Here is a 25459-nt window from a genome sequence, read left to right as displayed (position 1 = left end):
TTACGCAATGTGCGCCTGCCCAAGGATTTCAAGGGCCCGCGCAAGGTACCAAATTACACGACGGATCAACCCCCAGAGACATGGGTGGAGAGCTATGAGATGGCCATGGAGATGCTTGATGTGGATGATGCGGCATGTGTGAAGTACTTCACCATGATGCTTGAAGGAACGTCCTGCACTTGGTTAAAAAGCTTACCGGCCAATTCTATCAGTTCATGGGCCCAATTACGAGCCCGGTTTATCAGTAACTTCAAGGATACATGTAAGCAGCCTATGTCGGTAGTGGACTTAGCTGCCTGTGTCCAGGAGGAAGGAGAATTGATGACTCATTGGGTGCGCCGGGTCTCGCAGGTTCTGCATTCATCAGACCGCATCAACGCTGACACCGCGATTATAACCCTAGAAGGCAATTGCCGGTTTGGGCCCCTAAAGCTGAAGTTAGGACGGATGAAGCGCCATTGCACTGACATGGGGACCCTCATGGCTGCCTTGGTAAAGTATGCTGATTTTGATAGTACAAGGATCCCGAGTCTGATGATGACAAGACAGGGAAGGGAAAGAAGAACAGCAACTCTAAAGGTCAGCAGCATCACTCGGCAGGTAACGGTAGCGGAGGCAAGCGTAAAGCGGATGGCAACATGGACTTCGTGGCTAATACCAGCACACAGGACAAGGGTCAGCGACGCAGGGTAAACCGCCAAATCGCGGTGGAGCGCCTAACCCTAACCCGGACCGCTTAAATTATCTATTGAACCAGCCCTGTCCAAAGCATGGGATGAAGGAGGTGCCAGCGAACCACCTTTGGAAGGATTGCTTCATTATGCAGGAGTTCAAGAATTCTAATGCTTTCTGGTATGATCACGGCTCCGGCGGTGGCTCAGGATCCGGGCCGGGTTACGGTGGAGGAAATTCCGGTTCAGGATTTAATGGTAATCTGGGCGGACATAACAATCAAAATAATCAAAATAACCAGGGTGGTTACAACCAGCAGCGGCAACAGTCGGGTTACCAGAGCAACCCAAAGCAGTTGAATAGTGGGAAGTACCATGTCTTCACCACTAGCTTGGACAAGCGAGACCGGAAGGTTCAGAAGCGAGCAGTCAACTCTGTTGAACCGGCCGTGCCCCGTTACTTACGCTGGTCTGAGCAGCCAATTATATGGAGCAGAGAGGATCACCCACCCCGGGTTGATAACCCGGGTTAGCTAGCATTGGTGGTGGCGCCTCAGGTGGGAGGTTATAAGTTCACCAAGGTACTCATGGATGGAGGGAGCAGCATTAATATCTTGTACTATGAGACCTTCCGTCATATGGTACTAGCAGATAGAAATCTCAAACCGTCCAATACGGTGTTCCATGGTGTGGTACCTGGCAAGTCAGCATATCCTGTTGGTAAGATAGCTCTGGAAGTGGCCTTTGGAGATGATCATGATTCCAGGTCAGAAACATTGACGTTTGAAGTGGTGAAAATCCAAAGTCCGTATCACGCCCTGTTTGGGCGACCGGCCTACGCCAAGTTTATGGCACGGCCCTGTTATGTGTATTTGCAGCTCAAGATGCCGGGTCACAAGGGGACGATAACGGTTCACAGAAGCCGTAAAATCGCTTTGGAGTGCGAGGAAGGAGATGCGGCCTACGCAGAGTCGGTTTGTGCCACCGAGGAGCTGAAGTATTATAAGGACAATGTTGATCCGACGGACATGACTCCATTAAAGAAACCAACTACGGAGCATGATCCGGCCCTGAAGTTCAAATCGGCAGTAGAAACTAAGCTTGTTGACTTCGTACCTGGCGATTCGTCCAAGCAGTTCAGCATCAGTGCCAACTTGGATCCGAAATAGGAAAGCACGCTCATCGAGTTCATCCGTGAGAATCGGGACATTTTTGCATGGAAGCCCTCTGACATGCCAGGTGTACCGAGGCAACTCGCTGAGCACACCCTTAATGTGGATCCTAAATACAAACCGGTGAAACAGTTCCTCCGCCGGTTTAACGAAGAAAGACGCAAGGCGATTGGAGAAGAGGTAGCCAAGCTCTTAGCAGCTGGCTTTATTATTGAAGTTTTCCACCCTGAGTGGCTTGCCAATGCGGTGCTGGTCCTTAAGAAAAATGGCACCTGGCACATGTGTGTGCATTACACAGATCTTAATAAGGCTTGTCCAGCAGATCCTTTTTCCCTCCCCCGTATTGATCAAATTATTGATGCTACGGCGGGTTGTGAGCGTTTGAGTTTTTTGGATGCATATTCTGGCTATCATCAGATCAAAATGGCAGTTAAGGACCAGGAGAAGACGGCATTCATAACTCCCTTTGGAGCCTTCTGCTATGTGTCTATGCCCTTTGGGCTCAAGAGTGCCCAGGCAACTTATCAACGGTGTGTACAAAATTGTCTTCACAAGCAGATTGGCCGTAATGTACATCCTTACGTGCATGATATCGTGGTTAAATCAAGGGAGAAGGAGACTCTGGTTGACGACTTAAAGGAAACCTTTGATAACCTGAGGACGTACGAGATGATGCTTAATCCAGCCAAGTGTGTCTTTGGTGTACCGGCAGGCAAGTTATTGGGTTTTCTGGTGTCCAACAGGGGAATCGAGGCTAATCCGGAGAAGATCACAGCCATCACGTCCCTGGCTAAACCGAAGTGTATCAATGATGTTCAACACCTGGCAGGTCGGATTGCCGCGTTAAGCCGGTTTATCAGCCGCCTTGGTGAGAAGGCAATCCCTTTGTATCAGATGTTGAAGAAGACGGATCAATTCGTCTGGAGTTCTGCTGCTGATAAAGCATTTGAGGACTTAAAGCGGCAATTGGCCAACCCGCCTGTGCTCGCCGCTCCCATTGACAAGGAGCCGTTGCTGCTATATGTTGCTGCTAATGCTCGTGCGGTCAGTGTGGCTATTGTGGTGGAGCGAAAAGAGGCAGGCAAGGAGCATCCAGTTCAACGTCCGGTCTATTATATCAGCAAGGTACTCATTGAGTCCAAGCAAAGGTATCCGCATTGGCAGAAGCTGGTATATGGAGTTTTTATGGCAAGACGGAAGCTTAAGCAATACTTCCAAGGGCACCCCATTACGGTGGTCAGTTCTGCTCCCTTGGGGGATATCATCCAGAACCGGGAAGCGACTGGCCGGGTTGCCAAGTGGGCTATAGAGCTTGGGCCGCACGGGTTGAAGTATGTGCCTCGGACGGCGGTTAAGTCTCAAGCACTTGTTGATTTCATCAATGATTGTACGGAACTGCAAGCACCTGAAGAAAAGCCGGATCACACATATTGGACCATCCATTTTGACGGATCCAGGCAATTGGAAGGCTCGGGGGCTGGAGTCGTATTAACTTCCCCACAAGGTGATAAGTTTTGTTACGTTCTCCGCTTAATGTTCCCTTGTACTAACAATTCAGCTGAGTATGAAGCCTTGCTCCATGGTCTCCGGATGGCTAAGGAGAAGAATCTAAGTCGAGTTAAGTGCTTCGGTGACTCGGACCTCGTGGCTCAACAAGTATCTGGCACTTGGGATTCCAAGGACCCACTCATGGCAGCATATCGTCGTGAGGTGGATATTGTTGCAGGTCAAGTTAAAGGCTATCAGGTGGACCACGTGGACCGACGGAAGAATGAAGCGGCGGACGCTTTAAGCCGGCTAGGCTCTCAGCGCAAACCGGTCCCACCCATTGTTTTTCTGGATGTGCTGCACAACCCGTCGGTTAAGCTCCCTGGTGAAGCGGATTTGGCTATTCCTGATCCGGAGGCTCAATTGGTGGCAGCTCTTCATGTCATTCCGGATTGGACGCTTCCTTACCTGGCGTACATGAACCGGGGCGAGTTACCAGAGGATGAGACTCTGGCCCGACAGATAATCCGGCAGTCCAAGTCCATGACTATTGTCAATGGCGAGTTGCATCATTACAGTGTATCAGGGGCGTTTCAACGTTGTGTGTCTCCTGAAGAAGGCTGTGAAATTTTGCGTGAGATCCACGAAGGAGATTGTGGTCACCACGCTGGTTCAAAATCTTTGGTGGCTAAAGCGTTTCACCATGGCTTCTATTGGTTAACTGCTCATGCTGATGCGGAGCATCTGGTCAGACGATGTGACGGTTGCCAAAAGTTTTCAAGACGTGCTCATGTGCCGGCTCAAGAATTGAGAATGATTCCAATTACTTGGTCGTTTGCGACTTGGGGGTTGGATATGGTTGGGCCTTTCAAAAGGTTCAAAGATAAGAAGACCCACCTCCTGGTGGCGGTTGACAAGTTTACAAAGTGGGTGGAGGCAGAACCTGTTAGCAAGTGTGATGCGGCCACGGCGGTTCAGTTCATAAAAAAAGTGATTTTCCGGTTTGGCTTTCCACACAGTATCATCACAGATAATGGTACCAATTTGTCCAAGGGTGCCATGAAGGAGTTCTGCGAACGGGAGCACATCCGGCTTGACGTTTCATCAGTGGCACACCCACAGTCCAATGGTCAAGCAGAAAGGGCTAATCAAGAGATCTTGAGAGGCATCAAGCCCCGGCTTATGGTTCCTTTGCAGAGAACACCGGGTTGTTGGGTAGAAGAGTTACCATCTGTGTTATGGAGCATCAATACTACACCCAATAGATCAACAGGATACACGCCGTTCTTCATGGTCTACGGAGCGGAGGCGGTTCTCCCAAGTGATATCCGTCATGACTCACCTCGTGTGGCGGCTTATGTTGAAGCGGACAACGAGACGGCATGGCAAGATGCTTTGGACCTGTTGGATGAAGAACATGACATAGCAGCCGCCCGCTCGACGATTTACCAACAGGATCTTCGTCGTTATCACAGTCGCCGAGTCAGAACCAGAACCTTTCAGGAAGGAGATTTGGTGCTTCGGCTCATCCAAGATCAGACTGATATGCATAAGCTATCCCCACCTTGGGAGGGACCTGTCGTGGTCAGCAAGAATCTGCACAATGGGTCATACTATCTGATCGATATTCAAGAGCATAAAGACTCACGTACATCAGAGGTGGAGACCAACAGGCCGTGGAACATAGCTCATCTTCGGCCTTACTATACCTGAGCTATTGGCTCTACTTATGTACATATTGCGATGATGTATATATTATGATTAAATATAATAAACCAGAACCTCAGCTAAAGCGGGGTATCTGTTCTTTTACATCATGTGTGGTTACACGGAGTTGTTCTAAAGCGGCCTCCGGTTTACCCCTTGAGTTAGCTTTTCAAAGCATCATGCTATATCACTTGGGGGCTTGGTCGTGTCCGAACCAATGCAACACCTCTTGATAGGCGAGAGCCACCAGATCACTTGGGGACTTGGTCACGTCTGAACCAGTCATGCCTCTTGATCGGCCTAAGGCCACAGAATCACTTGGGGGCTTGGTCGAACCCGAACCATTGCCACGCCTGTTGATCGGCATAAATGCCACAGTTTCATTTGGGGACCTGGCTGACTTGAACCATAGCTACACCTATCGGGAGCTTGGTCGTGTCCGACCATGGTAACGCCATCTGATCGGCTCAAATAAAGCCTCTTTTTGCAAACGGTTTTATCATTGCCTTTGCTTCACATTTTTCTTTGATAGATATTTCTTCCTTTTTGTTGCGTTTTTTAAACCGACAAAGTTTTAAGCCGGTTCAAACTGTCAATTGAAGGAACACGGTCCATTTTTAATCCGGAGACTATTTTCCCGGTTTGATTTTTTATAAACATCCTATTACGGAGTAACACGGTGTTTTATTATAACCCGGCATGGTTTGCATGGTAAACAGGCATTATATATATACAGGAGCTGCTATCTCCTCCAACAGTGTGGGTTTATAAACCTCCGCTTCAAGATTGGTCAAGCCAACTTCATGCCCAACGATGGCAGGTATTATGTATCCCAAAGATTTGATCATATGCTTAATTTTCAGATATTTTGATTTCATATATGCAGACATCATACTCCGCCTGACGGTACAACCACGGTGGCACTTTAAGATTTTTTGTATTGCAGAAAATACTTTGGACAGTTCATCACCCAAAGGAAGAACAAGTTGCAGTAATTATGCACGAAGGCATATCAAAATCAAGAGTATCGGCTAGCCTATTACAAGGCAACACGGTGCCCAAAATAAGATCATTGTTTTTCGCAAAGGAGAAGCAGTTTAAACCGGCTTCCGGTTCAAGCTTGGTTACCAGCCTGGCCTGATGGTTGTGGGTCATCCCGCGCCGCTTCAACTTCAGCTTCTCTACCCAGCAACTGGAAATCAACAGTTGTCCAGTCGATTCCCATTAATGCTTGAAAGACAGCTTCATCATGGATCAGCAATGACGGTTCAATATCGGGAGCGTAAGTATGCTTACGGATTGGAGGGATAAGATTTTCCGCTTCAGGAATTGGTGCAACTACTCGCTTGTTTTGGTTGTCATATTGGGCTTGATAATGAGACAAGTCTGCTTCTTCAACCAATTGACAAGCTAGCGGACGCACCTCCTGGTTTATTGCTCGCAGATCCGCTTCACTAAACTCTTACCCGTCTTCCTTCAAGCTGGGATAGCCCTGAGCCGCTTCAACAGGATCAAAATCCGGCACCCAAGCTTTTACCCGGATTAAGGCATTGATCGCACCGGTTCGAGCAGCAGATTTCTTCAGCTCTTCAACCCGGGCAGGAAGCATCGACAGTCTCTTCAAAGTGTCCTGAATCAAAGTGCGTGCCGAATTGTTGTGGGATGCAGTATAGATGATCCGCTGTGCACCAGTGTACAGTTGTTCGATCAATGTGTAGGCGGCTTTCAATTTCTTCCGCACATCTGACCCCAAGTGACCAATGCGTGTCCCTGAAATATTACAAAGGGTTAACAAACCGACAGCTCTATAAGACGGCTGAATCAATCCAGAAATCAAACCAGCTTACCAAAGATAGCAACGGTCATGGCATGCAGGTGCCGCTTTATGCTGGTCAGTTCGTCCACCACCGGTTTCAGTGCAGCCTCGGCATCTTCTGCTCGTTTGGTTAAAGCGGATTTTCAGTGGCCCAATCCGCCCGCTCCTTCTTGAAATCCTTCTTAAGCCGTTCCATGACGCTTAAGGCGCTGGTCAACTCCTCTTTTGCTTTTGAGGTTTCAGTCTGTTGGGACTTCAGATTTTCTTGGAGATCGGCGACATGGTTTTCTTTTGTCTTCAGCTCAGCCTGCATACAGACAGTTATATGATTCAGCAAGCAGTGCAAGAATTGAAGCACCAACCACATAACAAGTTATGCACTTGGCCCTTGGGGGCTAATGCCTATTTGATCTTCATATTTCACTTGATTATAAAGTCCCAAGATCAATACAAGTATTCAACTTAGCACTTGGGGGCTAATGGCTATTTTCTCGAATAAATTCTGATGCTGCGATCTCAATTACTTAAAGTCCCGGTTTAACTACACCAAGTTGAACCGGCCCTTGGGGGCCACATCAGCGAATTCCGAAGCATTGGGATTTATATTAGCAAGTCCCGGTTTGAATGAAGATTCTAAACCGGCCCTTGGGGGCTAGGAGAGTTAACAAAATTGAAATATCCAAGCAGGAAAAAGTACATGAAAGTTACCTCAAATTTCTCTTTCATCATATTCACCAGACCAGCTTCATAATCACGGATGGTATACAGCCGGTTTAGGTAGCCAGAATGAAGATCTTGGGCATTCAGAGCAGCATAGGTCGCCAAGTCAACATTCCACTTGCCTTTGCCCATGGCAGCAAATTCTTCTTTGGCGGTATGCTTGGATAAAACAACAGGATTGCTGGGCCCTGTATGGCCAATGCCAGTAATTACAACTTCATCATCCTTAGCATCACCGGTTTGCACTGGTGCAGTCAGTTTGTCAGCAGGCTGGGATGGACTGGTGGATCTCCCAAACCGGATGGGGCTTGTAGGCTGATTGACAAGGCTTGAGGTGTCAATAGGCCTTTCTTCAGCAATAAAATCGTCATCCTGCTGTGGTGGATCATTGGGTATATCTTCAGGAATAGCCGCTTCAAGATCTGGTGTTTTACCCGGTTCAGGGACGGCGTCCTCCTCGGCCGCTTTATCTAGGCGAGCCTTCTTGCTCGGCCTAGGCTTAGACCTGAAAGGAATAACAAAGTCAAATACAGCATATGTTCCAAGGTGATGTACCAGAAATATTATGATAAGTATAGCTTACCCAAGCACTGTTTTGAGCGGTGGCAGCTGAGTAGCCGATGACTCGCTAGAGGATGAGTGGGAAGTAACCTGATAATCGGAGTCAGATGGATTAAGAGGTTGACGAAAACAGCCCGCTTTAGGACAAGCACTGACAAGCAAATTAGAGACCTCTGAACGGCGTTTAAGAACCGGACTGTTCAGTAAACCGGACTGTTCGATATCAAATAATGACCAGATATATCAATAATAGGTTTAGTAAAAAGAAAAATCAAACTCTTACGGCTGGCGGTCTGTTGGTGGCATAGAAGGGAAGCAGGCCGGTTCGAGCATAGATGTGTTCCGGTTCATTCAGCATTTTATTCACAGCCTCTGTGATTTCTTCGTCGGTGAGCTGGATGTTAGCATGTCGCAGTGGGTCATCAACACTGCTAGTATACTCGCACATCAAACCGAAGCGCTGACTAAGGGGCAGTATGCTCCACGATATCCAACAGTGAGCGAGATCAACCCCTGTTAAACCGTTGGCCATGAAGGCTCTGAGCTTGGACAGTTGAGGAGCGTATTTGCTTCTCTCCTTGGCAGTCAACCTTTGCGGAAAGGGGTGTGTATTGCTAAGCCGCTCCGGACGAAAGCCAGGCAAAGGATTTTCGCCAGCAGGGGAGGTGTCTTTGCAATAGAACCATGTTTGATTCCACTCTTTGGGGGTGGCTGTGCAGTTTGGCGTGAGGGTATGTGACCTCTTTCCTTTTCTGAATCGCCACACCACCCAATTCCGTATTGGAACCGTCAGTAAACTCAGTACGGCGGTTTAGATGGAAGCAGTCTCTGAACAACTCAACTGTGGGCTCCTCTTGAAAGAACACCTCACAGAGCACTTGGAAGTGACACATGTTTGTAACAGAGTTGGGGCCAGTGTCTTGTGGGCGGAGTTGAAAATTGGCCAAAACATCCCGGTAAAATTTAGAACCGGGCAGCTTAAAGCCCCGGGCTAAGTGATCTACGAAAACGACGACCTCTCCTTCTTGAGGTGTGGGAGGGCATTCTTTGCCAGGGACCCTCCAATGGATGGTGTTTTTGCTGCCTAAAGCGCCGATCAGGACTAAATTGTTCAGTTGAGTCTCTGTGACGCGAGAAGGAACCCAGTTGCACTCATATACTTGCTTGGCCATGATGAAATCTACAAGATAGGTGATTCTGGTTCAAGAATGCATTGATTAAAGTACACAGGTATGTACAATGTTAAACCGGAGACAGCTCTATCTAAACCGGAGTTTTATGAAGCAACAACATCTGGCGGTTCAACAAGGGGACTAATGGTATATACCGGTCTGGCAATTTTTTCTACAAAGTTAAACCGCCTGGTCTAAACATTGAAACATTCGAGATTGCAGATGAGTAAGTATGCAAAAACAGGTTTCACAAGATTATACTACAGCGTTGGATCTGGAACATGTTCATAAAAGAGATAAAAATTCAAGGCCCAAAAGGAGCAGTGCCAAATCAATGAGCCATCGCTACGGATAAGATCTACGGTCTTAATATGCGAAAGTGAAAACAGAGGGTAAAAACTACTGCTACACAAAAGCAAAGATTCACAGACTCGTCTAAAGATCTAGCATATGAACAAGGAGCAGGCGATGAACACTAGAGAGCATGGAAACCCTAGAACAGATCTATAATGAAAAATATAGAAGACTTACCGGAGCTGAGGAAGACGTGGAAGGTCGCCACGGTGCTCTGGTACGCTCAGGGTGATGCAGCGGCCAAGGTTGGTGCAGTAGTTGACGGCGGCGGCAGAGCTCCGAAGCTGGGCGACGCGAGGAAGACGAAGCAGAAGGGCACGAAGGGGAAAAAAAGAAATGACCCTTTGGTCCTATTTATAAATAAAGGGACATGTGTCAGGCGTGAGAATCAAGGGGCCGCGAATTTGGAAACGGAGCTGTCGCCTCGATTGTCGCAGATCTATTAAACAAGAAGGTATCATGGATAGTTTCTTTATGACAGATGACGTCACTCCGGTTTACAGTAATCAGAGAAGATGACATCACGACAGTTCACCAAACTACAAGAAAATGTTGAAGATGAAGTTTTTGCTAAAGGATTGACATGAACCTGTTCAAATCAATCTGGGGCCTAATGTTGGGGATATTACTACTGGGCGTAAACCGGCCTATCTGGGCCGGGTTAACTTCATCAGTAGTTAAGTATGTTAAAGCCCATGAAGGTAGATGAGGGCTTAAAGCCCATGATCGGTTTAAGGCCTGTAGCCGTAAACCGGCGTAGGTATGTAAACTTGTATTGTAAGTTAGGAATAAGTAGAGACCAAACCGAACACGTATATGAGCCGGTGTTGGGACTCTGTAAACCGACGGGCGTCGCCCATGTATATAAGGGGACGACCCGGCGGCGGTTCAAGGACAACAGACAACAACTCGAGACTTAGGCGAAGCTTGTTTGCTCCCTAGTCATCAAAACCCCATCAATTCTATCACAACTAGACGTAGGCTTTTACCTTCATCGAAGGGGCCGAACTAGTATAAACTCTCTTGCGTCCCTGTGTCTGCTTAAACCCCTTCAAGCTAACCCGTTGCGATGGCTCCACGACTAAGTCCTTTCACGAGGACATCTGCCGTGACAAAACCACGACACCACCCGAATGTGCCGACAAATCCCGATAGGAGCTGCACATATCTCGTTCTCAGGGCACACTCAGATTGTCTAAACTTTTGGTAGGCCAGCCTAGAGTTTCCCCTGGTGGCCACCGGCGGCTGACAAGGTGGACCAACACTCAGAGGAGCACTGGCCTGGGGGGGGGGTTTAAATAAGATGACCCTTGAGTCCGCGGAACCCAAGGGAAAAAGAGGCTAGGTGGCAAATGGTAAAACCAATGTTGGGCATTGCTGGAAGAGTTTTATTCAAGGCGAATTGTCAAGGGGTTCCCATTATCACCCAACCGCGCAAGGAACGCAAAATCCGGGAACATAACACCGATATGACGAAAACTAGGGCGGCAAGAGTGGAACAAAACACCAGGCATAAGGCCGAGCCTTCCACCCTTTACCAAGTATATAGATGCATTAATTAAATAAGATATATCGTGATATCCCAACAAGTAAACATGTTCCAACAAGGAACAACATCTCCATGTTCCAACAAGGAACGAACTTCAATCTTCACCTGCAACTAACAACGCTATAAGAGGGGCTGAGCAAAGCGGTAACATAGCCAAACAAGGGTTTGCTAGGACAAGGTGGGTTAGAGGCTTGGTTCAACAATATGGGAGGCATGATAAGCAAGTGGTAGGTATCGCAGCGTAGGCATAGCAAAAGAGCGAGCATCTAGCAAGCAAAGATAGAAGTGATTTCGAGGGTATGATAATCTTGCCTGAAATCCCGCAAGGAAGAAGAACGAGTCCAAGAAGAAGACAAACGGGCGTTATCGAACGAATCCTCAGTACACGACGTTACCGGAACCAACCCGAAGAAGCAACACCGGAAAGAAGCAAACAACATAGTAAACAACCAACACATAAGCATGGCACGATGCGCAAACAAGTATGATGCATGTCCAGTTTAATGAGGCATGGCATGGCAAAGTGCACAAACAATCCTACAATTAAGTGGAGCTCATTATGCAACGGAGTTACATATTAAAGAAAACACCACATGACTTATTTAGTTCTCTCTCGTTTATGTACCCAACAAGATTAAATGTTGTTAGCATGGCAAGAGGTGAAGCATGATGAAACTATCTAATCTAGGCAAGTTTAAATGAGGCCGGAACAACAAAACAACAAGTCCGGAAACTCCTCGTATGCATATATTAGGTTTGGTACTGTTCTGCCCTAAACATAATTTTAGAGTTGTTAGGCATGCAAAGTGATGCCACCATGTTAAACTAGGCATTTTTCTACCCCATTTACATATAAAGATTATTTAAATCCGAGCTACGGTTACTTAGTTATGAATTAAACCGTTTTAGCAAGTTATTTAAGCAAATTAAAACAAACAACATTTTAAAAATTTTAAACATGGGTGAAAGTGACATATTATGAAACTAGACACAATTTTAAGCATTTTTCATATATAACTTATTTACATGTGATGCACGGTTTGGGAGTTACAATATACATGGAGCCTAGGGGTTATACTGAAAAACAGGTAAACTCAGGAAAAAGGAAAATCGTAGATCTGGAAAAAAACATGAATGGGCTAGATCAGAGGCCCGCCCAACAGTGGAAGGAAAAAAGGAGGGGCGCTGGATCTGCTGCCCACCATGGGCTTCAGCCCAGCTGGAAGCAAAGGAGGTCGGCGATAGCGTTGCTGGGACCCGGGCCGTGAGCTGGGATGGATGAAGCTGGGGCGGTGCTGGGCCTTGGCGCCTGTCCACGCTGGTGGGATCGAACGCGGTGGAGGGGCGCGGTCAACGAAGCAAGGGACTTGGTGAGCGAAGCGCTCGTCCTCCTCCCGGAACAGAAGCAGGGGAGGCCGAGGCTTCATGGCCGGAGATCGGCAGCATGGACGGGAACTTGGGGCGCCGGCAGCGCCAAGAACGGCGAAGGAGGGTGGATCCGGTCGGCCAACACTGGATCCGGGCAAACAGCAGCGCGGAAGGAGGAGTTCTTGGGCGGAGCTGCTTGTGGTTCCCCATGGCGGCTCCTGCGAGGAAAAACAGCGAGAGGGAGCGAGATGTGAGAGGAGAAGCATGGAACTGGGAAAGAAAAGAGAATGGAGAGGGAGAGATGGCATGACGGAGTGGCACGGGGTCGCCAGAGAGGCGGCTGGAGCCGGTGTGACGAGACGTCGGCGAGGAGGACTTCAGGCGAGGAGGCATGCGGCTGTGGTGCGCACGGGAGGCCTCTGGTGGCTGCAGGGGCTCGGGCTCTCGATCCAGATCGAGGCAGGGAGGGGGCTATGCTCTGGATTGGCTAATTGGTGAAAAAGAGGAGATTAGCTGGGTGAGATCCCGATGAGGAGGAGACAGGAAGAGTGGCGGCGGCAGCTAGGGGATCCCTAGAAACTAGGGATTTGGTCTCAGGTTAGACTAATATATATAACGAGTAGGTAAGGTTAGGGGCTATCTCGTCCCTCCGATCAAAATTGGACAGTCAGGAAAAATAGGCTAGGGAGTTCAATGAACAAAACGAAGATGTTTTGTAGATGTTTGGGGATGATCCAGACACAACGGTAACGACTGTCCGGGTCGGGTCCGGGACAGCTTTCGGACACGCACGGGAGGAGGTCCGATGCACTGTGCAAAGAGGGGTAGGCATGGGCCTAGGTGGATTGTGGAGAGCGGGTTGGTCTAAGAGAAGAGGGGAGAGATGCAGCCCGGTGAAGGAAATATGCCCTAGAGGCAATAATAAAGTTATTATTTATTTCCTTATATAATGATAAATGTTTATTATTCATGCTAGAATTGTATTAACCGGAAACATAATACTTGTGTGAATACATAGACAACAAAGTGTCTCTAGTATGCCTCTACTTGACTAGCTCGTTAATCGAAGATGGTTATGTTTCCTAACCATAAACAAAAGAGTTGTTATTTGATTAACGGGATCACATCATTAGGAGAATGATGTGATTGACATGACCCATTCCATTAGCTTAGCACCCGATCGTTTAGTATGTTGCTATTGCTTTCTTCATGACTTATACATGTTCCTATGACTATGAGATTATGCAACTCCCGTTTGCCGGAGGAACACTTTGTGTGCTACCAAACGTCACAACGTAACTGGGTGATTATAAAGGAGCTCTACAGGTGTCTCCAAAGGTACATGTTGGGTTGGCGTATTTCGAGATTAGGATTTGTCACTCCGATTGTCGGAAGGTATCTCTGGGCCCTCTCGGTAATGCACATCACATAAGCCTTGCAAGCATTGCAACTAATGAGTTAGTTGTGAGATGATGTATTACAGAACGAGTAAAGAGACTTGCCGGTAACGAGATTGAACTAAGTATTAAGATACTGACGATCGAATCTCGGGCAAGTAACATACCGATGACAAAGGGAACAACGTATGTTATTATGCGGTCTGACCGATAAAGATCTTCGTAGAATATGTGGGAGCCAGTATGAGCATCCAGGTTCCGCTATTGGTTATTGACTGGAGACGTGTCTCGGTCATGTCTACATTGTTCTCGAACCCGTAGGGTCCGCACGCTTAAGGTTTCAATGACAGTTATATTATGAGTTTATGAGTTTTGATGTACCGAAGGAGTTCGGAGTCCCGGATGAGATCGGGGACATGACGAGGAGTCTCGAAATGGTCGAGACGTAAAGATCGATATATTGGACGACTATATTCGGACATCGGAAAGGTTTCGAGTGATTCGGGTATTTTTTGGAGTACCGGAGAGTTACGGGAATACGTATTGGGCCTTATTGGGCCATACAGGAAAGAAGAAAAAGGGCCTCAAGGGTGGCCGCACCCCTCCCCTTGGTCTGGTCCGAATTGGACTAGGGAAGGGGGTTGCCCCCTTCCTTCCTTCTCCTTTTCCCTTCCTCTTTTCCTATTCCATATGGGAGGTGGAATCCTACTAGGACTAGGGAGTCCTGGTAGGATCCACACTTGGCGCACCCCCTCCTAGGGCCGGCCTCCTCCTCCCTTGCTCCTTTATATACTGGGGCAGGGGGGCACCTCTAGACACAAGTTGATCCACGTGATCATATTCTTAGCCGTGTGCGGTGCCCCCTTCCACCATAGTCCTCGATAATATTGTAGCGGTGCTTAGGCGAAGCCCTGCGACGGTAGTACATCAAGATCGTCACCACGCCGTCGTGCTGACGGAACTCTTCCTCGACACTTTGCTGGATCGGAGTCCGGGGATCGTCATCGAGCTGAACATGTGCTAGAACTCGGAGGTGCCGTAGTTTCGGTGCTTGATCGGTCGGGCCGTGAAGACGTACGACTACATCAACCAAGTTAACGCTTCCGTTGTCGATCTACAAGGGTACGTAGACCACACCCTCCTCTCTCGTTGCTATGCATCACCATGATCTTGCGTGTGCATAGGAAATTTTTGAAATTACTACGTTCCCCAACAGTGGCATCCGAGCCTAGGTTTTATATGTTGATGTTATATGCACGAGTAGAATACAAGTGAGTTGTGGGCGATATAAGTCATACTGCTTACCAGCATGTCATACTTTGGTTCGGCGGTATTGTTGGACGAAGCGGCCCGGACCGACATTACGCGTACGCTTACGCGAGACCGGTTCTCCCGACGTGCTTTGCACATAGGTGGCTTGCGGGTGACAGTTTCTCCAACTTTAGTTGAACCGAGTGTGGCTACGCCCGGTCCTTGTGAAGGTTAAAACAGCACCAACTTGACAAACTATCGTTGTGGTTTTGATGCGTAGGTAAGATTGGTTCTTGCTTAAGCCCGTAGCAGCCACGTAAAACATGCAACAACAAAGTAGAGGACGTCTAACTTGTTTTTGCAGGGCATGTTGTGATGTGATATGGTCAAGACATGATGCTAAATTTTATTGTATGAGATGATCATGTTTTGTAACCGAGTTATCGGCAACTGGCAGGAGCCATATGGTTGTCGCTTTATTGTATGCAATGCAATTGCGCTGTAATGCTTTACTTTATCACTAAGTGGTAGCGATAGTCGTGGAAGCATAAGATTGGCGAGACGACAACGATGCTACGATGGAGATCAAGGTGTCGCGCCGGTGACGATGGTGATCATGACGGTGCTTCGGAGATGGAGATCACAAGCACAAGATGATGATGGCCATATCATATCACTTATATTGATTGCATGTGATGTTTATCTTTTATGCATCTTATCTTGCTTTAATTGACGGTAGCATTATAAGATGATCTCTCACTAATTATCAAGAAGTGTTCTCCCTGAGTATGCACCGTTGCGAAAGTTCTTCGTGCTGAGACACCACGTGATGATCGGGTGTGATAGGCTCTACGTTCAAATACAACAGGTGCAAAACAGTTGCACACGCGGAATACTCAGGTTATACTTGACGAGCCAAGCATATACAGATATGGCCTCGGAACACGGAGACCGAAAGGTCGAGCGTGAATCATATAGTAGATATGATCAACATAGTGATGTTCACCAATGAAACTACTCCATCTCACGTGATGATCGGACATGGTTTAGTTGATTTGGATCACGTGATCACTTAGAGGATTAGAGGGATGTCTATCTAAGTGGGAGTTCTTAAGTAATATGATTAATTGAACTTAAATTTATCATGAACTTAGTCCTGGTAGTATTTTGCAAATTATGTTGTAGATCAATAGCTCGCGTTGTTGCTTCCCTGTATTTATTTTGATATGTTCCTAGAGAAAATTGTGTTGAAAGATGTTAGTAGCAATGATGCGGATTGGATCCGTGATCTGAGGTTTATCCTCATTGCTGCACAGAAGAATTATGTTCTTGATGCACCGCTAGGTGACGGACCTATTGCAGGAGCAGATGCAGACGTTATGAACGTTTGGCTAGCTCAGTATGATGACTACTTGATAGTTTAGTGCACCATGCTTAATGGCTTAGAATCGGGACTTCAAAGACGTTTTGAATGTCATGGAGCATATGAGATGTTCCAGGAGTTGAAGTTAATATTTCAAGCAAATACCCGAGTTGAGAGATATGAAGTCTCCAACAAGTTCTATAGCCAAAAGATGGAGGAGAATCGCTCAACTAGTGAGCATGTGCTCAGATTGTCTGGGTACTACAATCGCTTGAATCAAGTGGTAGTTAATCTTCCAGATAAGATAGTGATTGACAGAATTCTCTAGTAACCATCACCAAGTTAGTAGAACTTCGTGATGAACTATAGTATGCAAGGGATGACAAAAACGACTCCCGAGCTTTTCATAATGATGAAATCGATGAAGGTAGAAATCAAGAAAGAGCATCAAGTGTTGATGGTAGTCAAGACCACTAGTTTCAATAAAAGGGCAAAGGGAAGAAGGGGAACTTCAAGAAGAACAGCAAGCAAGTTGCTGCTCAAGTGAAGAAGCCCAAGTCTGGTCCTAAGCCTGAGACTAAGTGCTTCTACTGCAAAGGGACTGGTCACTGGAAGCGGAACTGCCCCAAGTATTTGGCGGATAAGAAGGATGGCAAAGTGAACAAAGGTATATTTTATATACAGATTATTAATGTGTATTTTACTAGTGTTCGTAGCAACCCCACAGTATTTGATACTGGTTCAGTTGCTAAGAGTAGTAACTCGAAATGGGAGTTGCAGAATGAACAGAAACTAGTTAAGGGTGAAGTGACGATGTGTATTGGAAGTAGTTCCAAGATTGATATGATCATCATCGCACACTCCCTATACTTTCGGGATTAGTGTTGAACCTAAATAAGTGTTATTTGGTGTTTGCGTTGAGCATGAATATGATTTGATCATGTTTACTGCAATAGGGTTATTCATTTAAGTTAGAGAATAATTGTTGTTCTGTTTACACGAATAAAACCTTATATGGTTACACACCCAATGAAAATAGTTCGTTGGATCTTGATCGTAGTGATACACATAATCATAATATTGAAACCAAAAGATGCAAAGTTAATAATGATAGTGCAACTTATTTGTGGCACTGCCGTTTAGGTCATATTGGTGTAAAGCGCATGAAGAAACTCCATGCTGATGGGATTTTGGAATCACTTGATTATGAATCACTTGATGCTTGCGAACCATGCCTTATGGGCAAGATGACTAAGACTCCGTTCTCCGGAACAATGGAGCGAGCAACTGACTTATTGGAAATAATACATACTAATGTATGTTATCCAATGAGTGTTGAGGCTCACGGCGGGTATCGTTATTTTCTGACCTTCACACATGATTTGAGCAGATATGGGTATATCTACTTGATGAAACACAAGTCTGAAACATTTGAAAAGTTCAAAGAATTTCAGAGTGAAGTGGAGAATCATCGTAACAAAAATAAAAAGTTTCTACGATATGATCGCAGAAGTAAAATATTTGAGTTACGAGTTTGGCCTTCAGTTAAAAACAATGTGAAATAGTTTCACTACTCACGCCACCTGGAACACCACAGCATAATGGTGTGTCCGAACGTCATAACCGTACTTTATTAGATATGGTGCGAACTATGATGTCTCTTACCAATCTACCACCATCATTTTGGGATTATGCATTAGAGACAGCTGCATTCACGTTAAATAGGGCACCATCTAAATCCGTTGAAACGACACCGTATGAACTATGGTTTGGCAAGAAACCTAAGCTGTCGTTTCTTAAAATTTGAGGTTGCAATGCTTATGTGAAAAAGTTTCAACCTAATAAGCTCAAACCCAAATCGGAGAAGTATGTCTTCATAGGATACCCAAAGGAGACTGTTGGGTACACCTTCCATCACAAATCCGAAGGCAAGAATTTTGTTGCTAAATTCGGAGTTTTTCTAGAGAAGGAGTTTCTCTCGAAAGAAGTGAGTGGCAGGAAAGTAGAACTTGATGAGGTAACTGTACCCGCTCCCTTATTGGAAAGTAGTTCATTACATAAATCTGTTCCTGTGACTACGACACCAATTAGTGAGGAAGCTAATGATGATGATCATGTAACTTCAGATCAAGTTACTACCGAATCTCGTAGGTAAACCAGAGTGAGATCCACACCAGAGTGGTACGGAAATCCTGTTCTGAAAGTCATGTTACTAGACCATGACGAACTTGCGAACTATGAGGAAGCAATGATGAGCCCAGATTCCGCGAAATGGTTTGAGGCCATAAAATCTGAGATATGATCCATGTATGAGAACAAAGTATGGACTTTGATGGATTTGCCCAATGATCGGCAAGCCATAGAAAATAAATGGATCTTCAAGAGGAAGACGGACGCTGATAGTAGTGTTACTATCTACAAAGCTAGAATTGTCGAAAAAGGTTTTTGACAAGTTCAAGGTGTTGACTACGATGAGATTTTCTCACTCGTATATATGCTTAAGTCTGTCCGAATCATGTTAGCAATTGCCGCATTTTATGAAATATGGCGAATGGATAAACAAAATTGCATTCCTTAATGGATTTCTTAAAGAAGAGTTGTATATGATGCAACCAGAAGGTTTTGTCAATCCTAAAGGTGTTAACAAAATATGCAAGCTCCAACGATCCATCTATGGACTGGTGCAAGCATCTTGGAGTTGGAATATACGCTTTGATAAGTTGATCAAAGCATATAGTTTTATACAGACTTACGGTGAAGCCTGTATTTACAAGAAAGTGAGTGGGAGCACTACAACATTTCTGATAAGTATATGTGAACAACATATTGTTGATCAGAAATAATGTATAATTTTATGGAAAGCATAAAGGAATATTTGAAAGGAGTTTTTCAAAGAAAGACCTCGGTAAAGCTGCTTACATATTGAGCATCAAGATCTATAGAGATAGATTAAGACGCTTGATAAGTTTTTTCAATGAGTACATACCTTGACAAGATTTTGAAGTAGTTCAAAATGGAACAGTCAAAGAAAGAGTTCTTGCCTGTGTTGCAAGGTGTGAAATTGAGTAAGACTCAAAGCCCGACCACGGCAGAAGATAGAAATAGAATGAAAGTCATTCCCTATGCCTCAGCCATAGGTTCTATAAAGTATGCCATGCTGTGTACCAGATCTATTGTATACCCTACACTATGTTAAGCAAGGGAGTACAATAGTGATCTAAGAGTAGATCATTGGACAGCGGTCAAAATTATCCTTGGTGGAATAAGGAAATATTTCTCAATTATGGAGGTGACAAAAAGGTTCGTCGTAAAAAGTTACATCGATGCAAGTTTTGACACAGATCTGGATGACTCTAAGTCTCGATCTAGATACATATTGAAAGTGGGAGCAATAAGCTAGAGTAGCTCCGTGCAGAGCATTGTTGACATAGAAATTCGCAAAATACTTACGGATCTGAATGTGACAGACCCGTTGACTAAAATTATCTCACAAGCAAAACATGATCACACCTTAGTACTCTTTGGTGTTAATCACATAGCGATGTGAACTAGATTACTGACTCTAGTAAACCCTTTGGGTGTTGATCACATATCGATGTGAACTATGGGTGTTAATCACATGGTGATGTGAACTATTGCTGTTAAATCACATGGCGATGTGAACTAGATTATTGACTCTAGTGCAAGTGGGAGACTGAAGGAAATATGCCCTAGAGGCAATAATAAAGTTATTACTTATTTCCTTATATCATGATAAATGTTTATTATTCATGCTAGAATTGTATTAACCGTAAACATAATACTTGTGTGAATACATAGACAAACAAAGTGTCACTAGTATGCCTCTACTTGACTAGCTCGTTAATCGAAGATGGTTATGTTTCCTAACCATAAACAAAAGAGTTGTTATTTGATTAACGGGATCACATCATTAGGAGAATGATGTGATTGACATGACCCATTCCATTAGCTTAGCACCCGACCGATCGTTTAGTATGTTGCTATTGCTTTCTTCATGACTTATACATGTTCCTATGACTATGAGATTATGCAACTCCCGTTTGCCGGAGGAACACTTTGTGTGCTACCAAACGTCACAACGTAACTGGGTGATTATAAAGGAGCTCTACAGGTGTCTCCAAAGGTACATGTTGGGTTGGCGTATTTCGAGATTAGGATTTGTCACTCCGATTGTCGGAGAGGTATCTCTGGGCCCTCTCGGTAATGCACATCACAAAGCCTTGCAAGCATTGCAACTAATGAGTTAGTTGCGGGATGATGTATTGGAACGAGTAAAGAGACTTGCCGGTAACGAGATTGAACTAGGTATTGAGATACCGACGATCGAATCTCGGGCAAGTAACATACCGATGACAAAGGGAACAACGTATGTTGTTATGCGGTCTGACCGATAAAGATCTTCGTAGAATATGTGGGAGCCAATATGAGCATCCAGGTTCCGCTATTGGTTATTGACTGGAGACGTGTCTCGGTCATGTCTACATTGTTCTCGAACCCGTAGGGTCCGCACGCTTAAGGTTTCGATGACAGTTATATTATGAGTTTATGAGTTTTGATGTACCGAAGGAGTTCGGAGTCCCGGATGAGATCGGGGACATGACGAGGAGTCTCGAAATGGTCGAGACGTAAAGATCGATATATTGGACGACTATATTCGGACATCGGAAAGGTTCCGAGTGATTCGGGTATTTTTCGGAGTACCGGAGAGTTACGGCGGGAATACGTATTGGGCCTTATTGGGCCATACGGGAAAGAAGAAAAAGGGCCTCAAGGGTGGCCGCACCCCTCCCCTTGGTCTGGTCCGAATTGGACTAGGGAAGGGGGGTGCCCCCTTCCTTCCTTCTCCTTTTCCCTTCCTCTTTTCCTATTCCATATGGGAGGTGGAATCCTACTAGGACTAGGGAGTCCTATTAGGACTCCACACTTGGCGCGCCCCCTCCTAGGGCCGGCCTCCTCCTCCCTTGCTCCTTTATATACGGGGGCAGGGGGGCACCTCTAGACACAAGTTGATCCACGTGATCATATTCTTAGCCGTGTGCGGTGCCCCCTTCCACCATAGTCCTCGATAATATTGTAGCGGTGCTTAGGCGAAGCCCTGCGACAGTAGTACATCAAGATCGTCACCACGCCGTCGTGCTGACGGAACTCTTCCCCGACACTTTGCTGGATCGGAGTCCGGGGACCGTCATCGAGCTGAACGTGTGCTAGAACTCGAAGGTGCCGTAGTTTTGGTGCTTGATTGGTCAGGCCGTGAAGACGTACGACTACATCAACCAAGTTAACGCTTCCGTTGTCGATCTACAAGGGTACGTAGACCACACTCTCCTCTCTCATTGCTATGCATCACCATGATCTTGCGTGTGCGTAGGAAATTTTTGAAATTACTACGTTCCCCAACACCCGGCACGATTTCCGGAGACCGAAAACGTCCGACGTTAGACCGGCTATACCGCTGCTATAGTTATCCGTTGGGGCATCAAACGATCTCCGAATGCGATGAAACTTGACAGGCGGTCTATCTACACTATAATAAGAGCACACGCCAACTCTCATCCCATTCCGAGAACATTTTCCGGCCACTTATAAAATACTATTTCGGACATGCCGCGGGCGCGTGCAAGTGTGTCTGGGCTCAGAACGGACAACGGAAAGAACGAGGAGACCGGGACGGATGCAAGTTTTGAAAACATGATGATGCAATGCACATGATGACATGGTAAGATGCAACACGCAAGCGAATGACATGGCAACGCCGGCGAATAACTGGAAGACACCTGGCACAACGGTCTCAGGGCGTTACAACACTCCACCACTATGAGAGGATCTCGTCCCGAGATCTAGAATGGCACCGGAGAGAAGAAGGAAGAGGAAGAGGAAGAGGTAAAACTAAGTTGCTTCTTTGACAAACGAGTGAGACCAAAGAACCTTGAAAAGGTTAAGCCATTCGAGAGAAGCATACAACGGAGATGACGAAGCTGAAAACACTCCGTTAGAAAAGAGGAACAAGGGAGAACAATTTCGGGCAGCACTCCGATTGAAAAGAGATACAAGACTTGATAGGATGAAAAGGATTTGAGCAAAGGGGCACAACACTCCGGTTAAACAAGATAGAGAAGGAAAAAGACTAATATAATTTGGACAGCACTTTGACTGTAAATGGAAGAAATTGAACATGATCTTGACAAACCGAGATGAGGAGTGAAAAGAGCAACATCACTAGACCTCCGGGAGAAAGAATAGAAGTTGTCTCTTGGAAAGGAAAGAATTGAGAGGAAAAAGACATCTTCTACCACAATAGAATTTGAAAAGGCATCCTTAAAAGAAGGGTTGAACAGAATTGTTGGAAAACCAACAATGAAAAGGATAAGCTTGATATGGTCTTATGGAATACACCTCAAATTATGAGGTGACAACCTGCCACTCATGGGAAAAGAATTGGATTGATATGAACAAATTGACAAGAAAGTATGTCGCACCGGAAAGGATAAATGAAGAAATTGGATCATTTATAAGCACCATAGATAGCTTTAGGTGAAATATAACCCAAGGTAACTCCAATGACGAGATTGATGGATTTAAAATACCTCATTCTTAATAACATGTGAATCATGAAACATGAACTCAAATTATCAAGAATGACATAATACCACCTCCAATGATTCGGAAGAAAGAATTGCACTCCGGATTACAAGAAGAAGAAAGCTTGAGCTCCTTAGGAAAGAATCTCAATGAAAAACTTCGAGAAGGAATTAAATCCTTTATGAACCGTCATGTAGAGCCTCCATGAAGAACTCCGGTAATAAAAGGATGATCAAAACGGAAAGAGAAGTTGAAAACACAATCGAAGCCTTGCGACGATTTAGATGAATCTTCGTGGTGATATAATAGAAATAACTTGGAGCTCCGGAAAAGAAAGATGAACAAAAGAAATCAAGAATTTTGATGAACCTCCGGAATAAGGATTTAAATCACTTGGATGAAACAAGAATAAGAATTACATTATGCTTATCCTTCACCAATTTAAATTGATGACAATCAACGTATTTGGCATACTACTTATTTTCGTAAAGAAGATTAAGAGAGATATGGTGCCAACTTGAGAAGGTCTTCGACGAATCCACCGGTAGGATTGAAAACAGCAAATGAATTGATATGATAACAAGGTAAGAAGAATCTTGAACGAACCACCGTAAGAATTAAGAATGAACGAAGAGAAGATAAAGAAAACACCGGGATGAATTATAAAATGAACAAAGATGCTTGAGAGGATTTAGATACAAGTGAACGAAAAATCACGAGTTGATTAGAGGATATTTGAATGATACACCGGTAAGATTTGGATAACGAGAGTTGAAAGCTGGAATGAATAAGTCTGAGATGATGGGCTCCAGATGATCAAACTGAAGAGACTCTTGAATTGCGCCGGATGGGTGAAAATAATTCTCACAACCGAAAATAATTATGAGAGAATGGCATAAAGCTAGAATCACGAATCTTGAAGAGAAAAGAGCAAGATTGAGAGAGAAATTCTTCTTCGGTCTTCAAAATCCGAGAATGACGACTGAAACACCACCATGAATTATTTAGACACTCCGGAAGAATCAAAATGAAGAGGTTGAGCCAACGATGAAAAGAATTCGACAGATCTTGGAGAAAAACATAAGACTGATGATAAATCATTCTTACGTCAAACTTTAGAAAAGAATTTTTGAGGATAGCTCCGAGAGAATTAGAAGAGTCAGGTAAGATCCTGGGAAAAGACCTGTGGGTTAGGGCCCACTCAAAGAAACACCATTGAAATGATTTAAAAGAGAGGTTGCACCGGTTGAATTAAATGGCTTGAATGATGTGACATCCTCGAAAGATCTTGAACGAAAGCAGAGTGGAAACACGAATCTTCTGAGATATCTTCGGCACTCTGAAACAAAAGAATAGCGAGAGGTGAACGATTATGAGGTACACCGGTATGAGAAGGTATTTGAAATGAGGAAAAAGGGATATGATCAACACCAAAGCTTGATTTGAATCCACCGGAGAAGAAAAGAATGAAGAATGACGAACTTGAGGCTCTCTTAGTATCTTCATGAGAATCACCGGATAAGAACATTGAAGGAAAAGGATGGAGAGACTTCACATCAGTAAGATGGATACTTGATCAAGAAATCTGAATTCTTCAAGAAAACAAGGGTGGGAGGGTGGGAAAACACTGTTGAGAAAGAAACGAACACCGTTGAGAGGAAATGATAATTGATCTTGCTGATGTTGAAATGATCGGATCCACTTGAAGAGAAAACACGCCGGTGAAAAGGATTGACAAGACAATCTTGATGATCAAGAAGGATTGGTATCCACATCGGAGTATGAGAACACCATTTGGGGAAGGTATGGAATCAACACTTGACATTGAGGCAACTTGAATACCACAACTCAAAACAAAACAAAGGATTGCCTTGCAGAATAAGCCGGAACAAACATATGATAGAGATTTCGTCTGAAGTTCTCGTGGTGGGGCCTACACGGGCTCGATCGTACAGCACCATCATGTACAAGGCAGTGCACATGACATACGAAGCATCCCCGAGTCGGCATAGCCAAGGACTCTTTAAGACACAACAAGACCACTATAAAACCAACCGTGGATAGGTGGACCACTAGACATCGAACCCGAATTTCATATCATACATCTGACGGAAAGATATCCTAAGAGCTACTTGAATTCCAACTTATAAACTCCCGAAATTTTCCCGGTTATGCAATCAGGTGTTGGGGATACAGGGGAAGCATAATATCTCACCCAAATCTAGCAAATCCTACATCCAGCTGTATCCATCCTTCAACACATAACCAAG

This window comes from Triticum urartu, chromosome 5 (assembly GCF_003073215.2).
Source record: "Triticum urartu cultivar G1812 chromosome 5, Tu2.1, whole genome shotgun sequence".
NCBI lineage: Eukaryota > Viridiplantae > Streptophyta > Magnoliopsida > Poales > Poaceae > Triticum > Triticum urartu.
Note: the sequence above shows the minus strand (reverse complement) of the source record.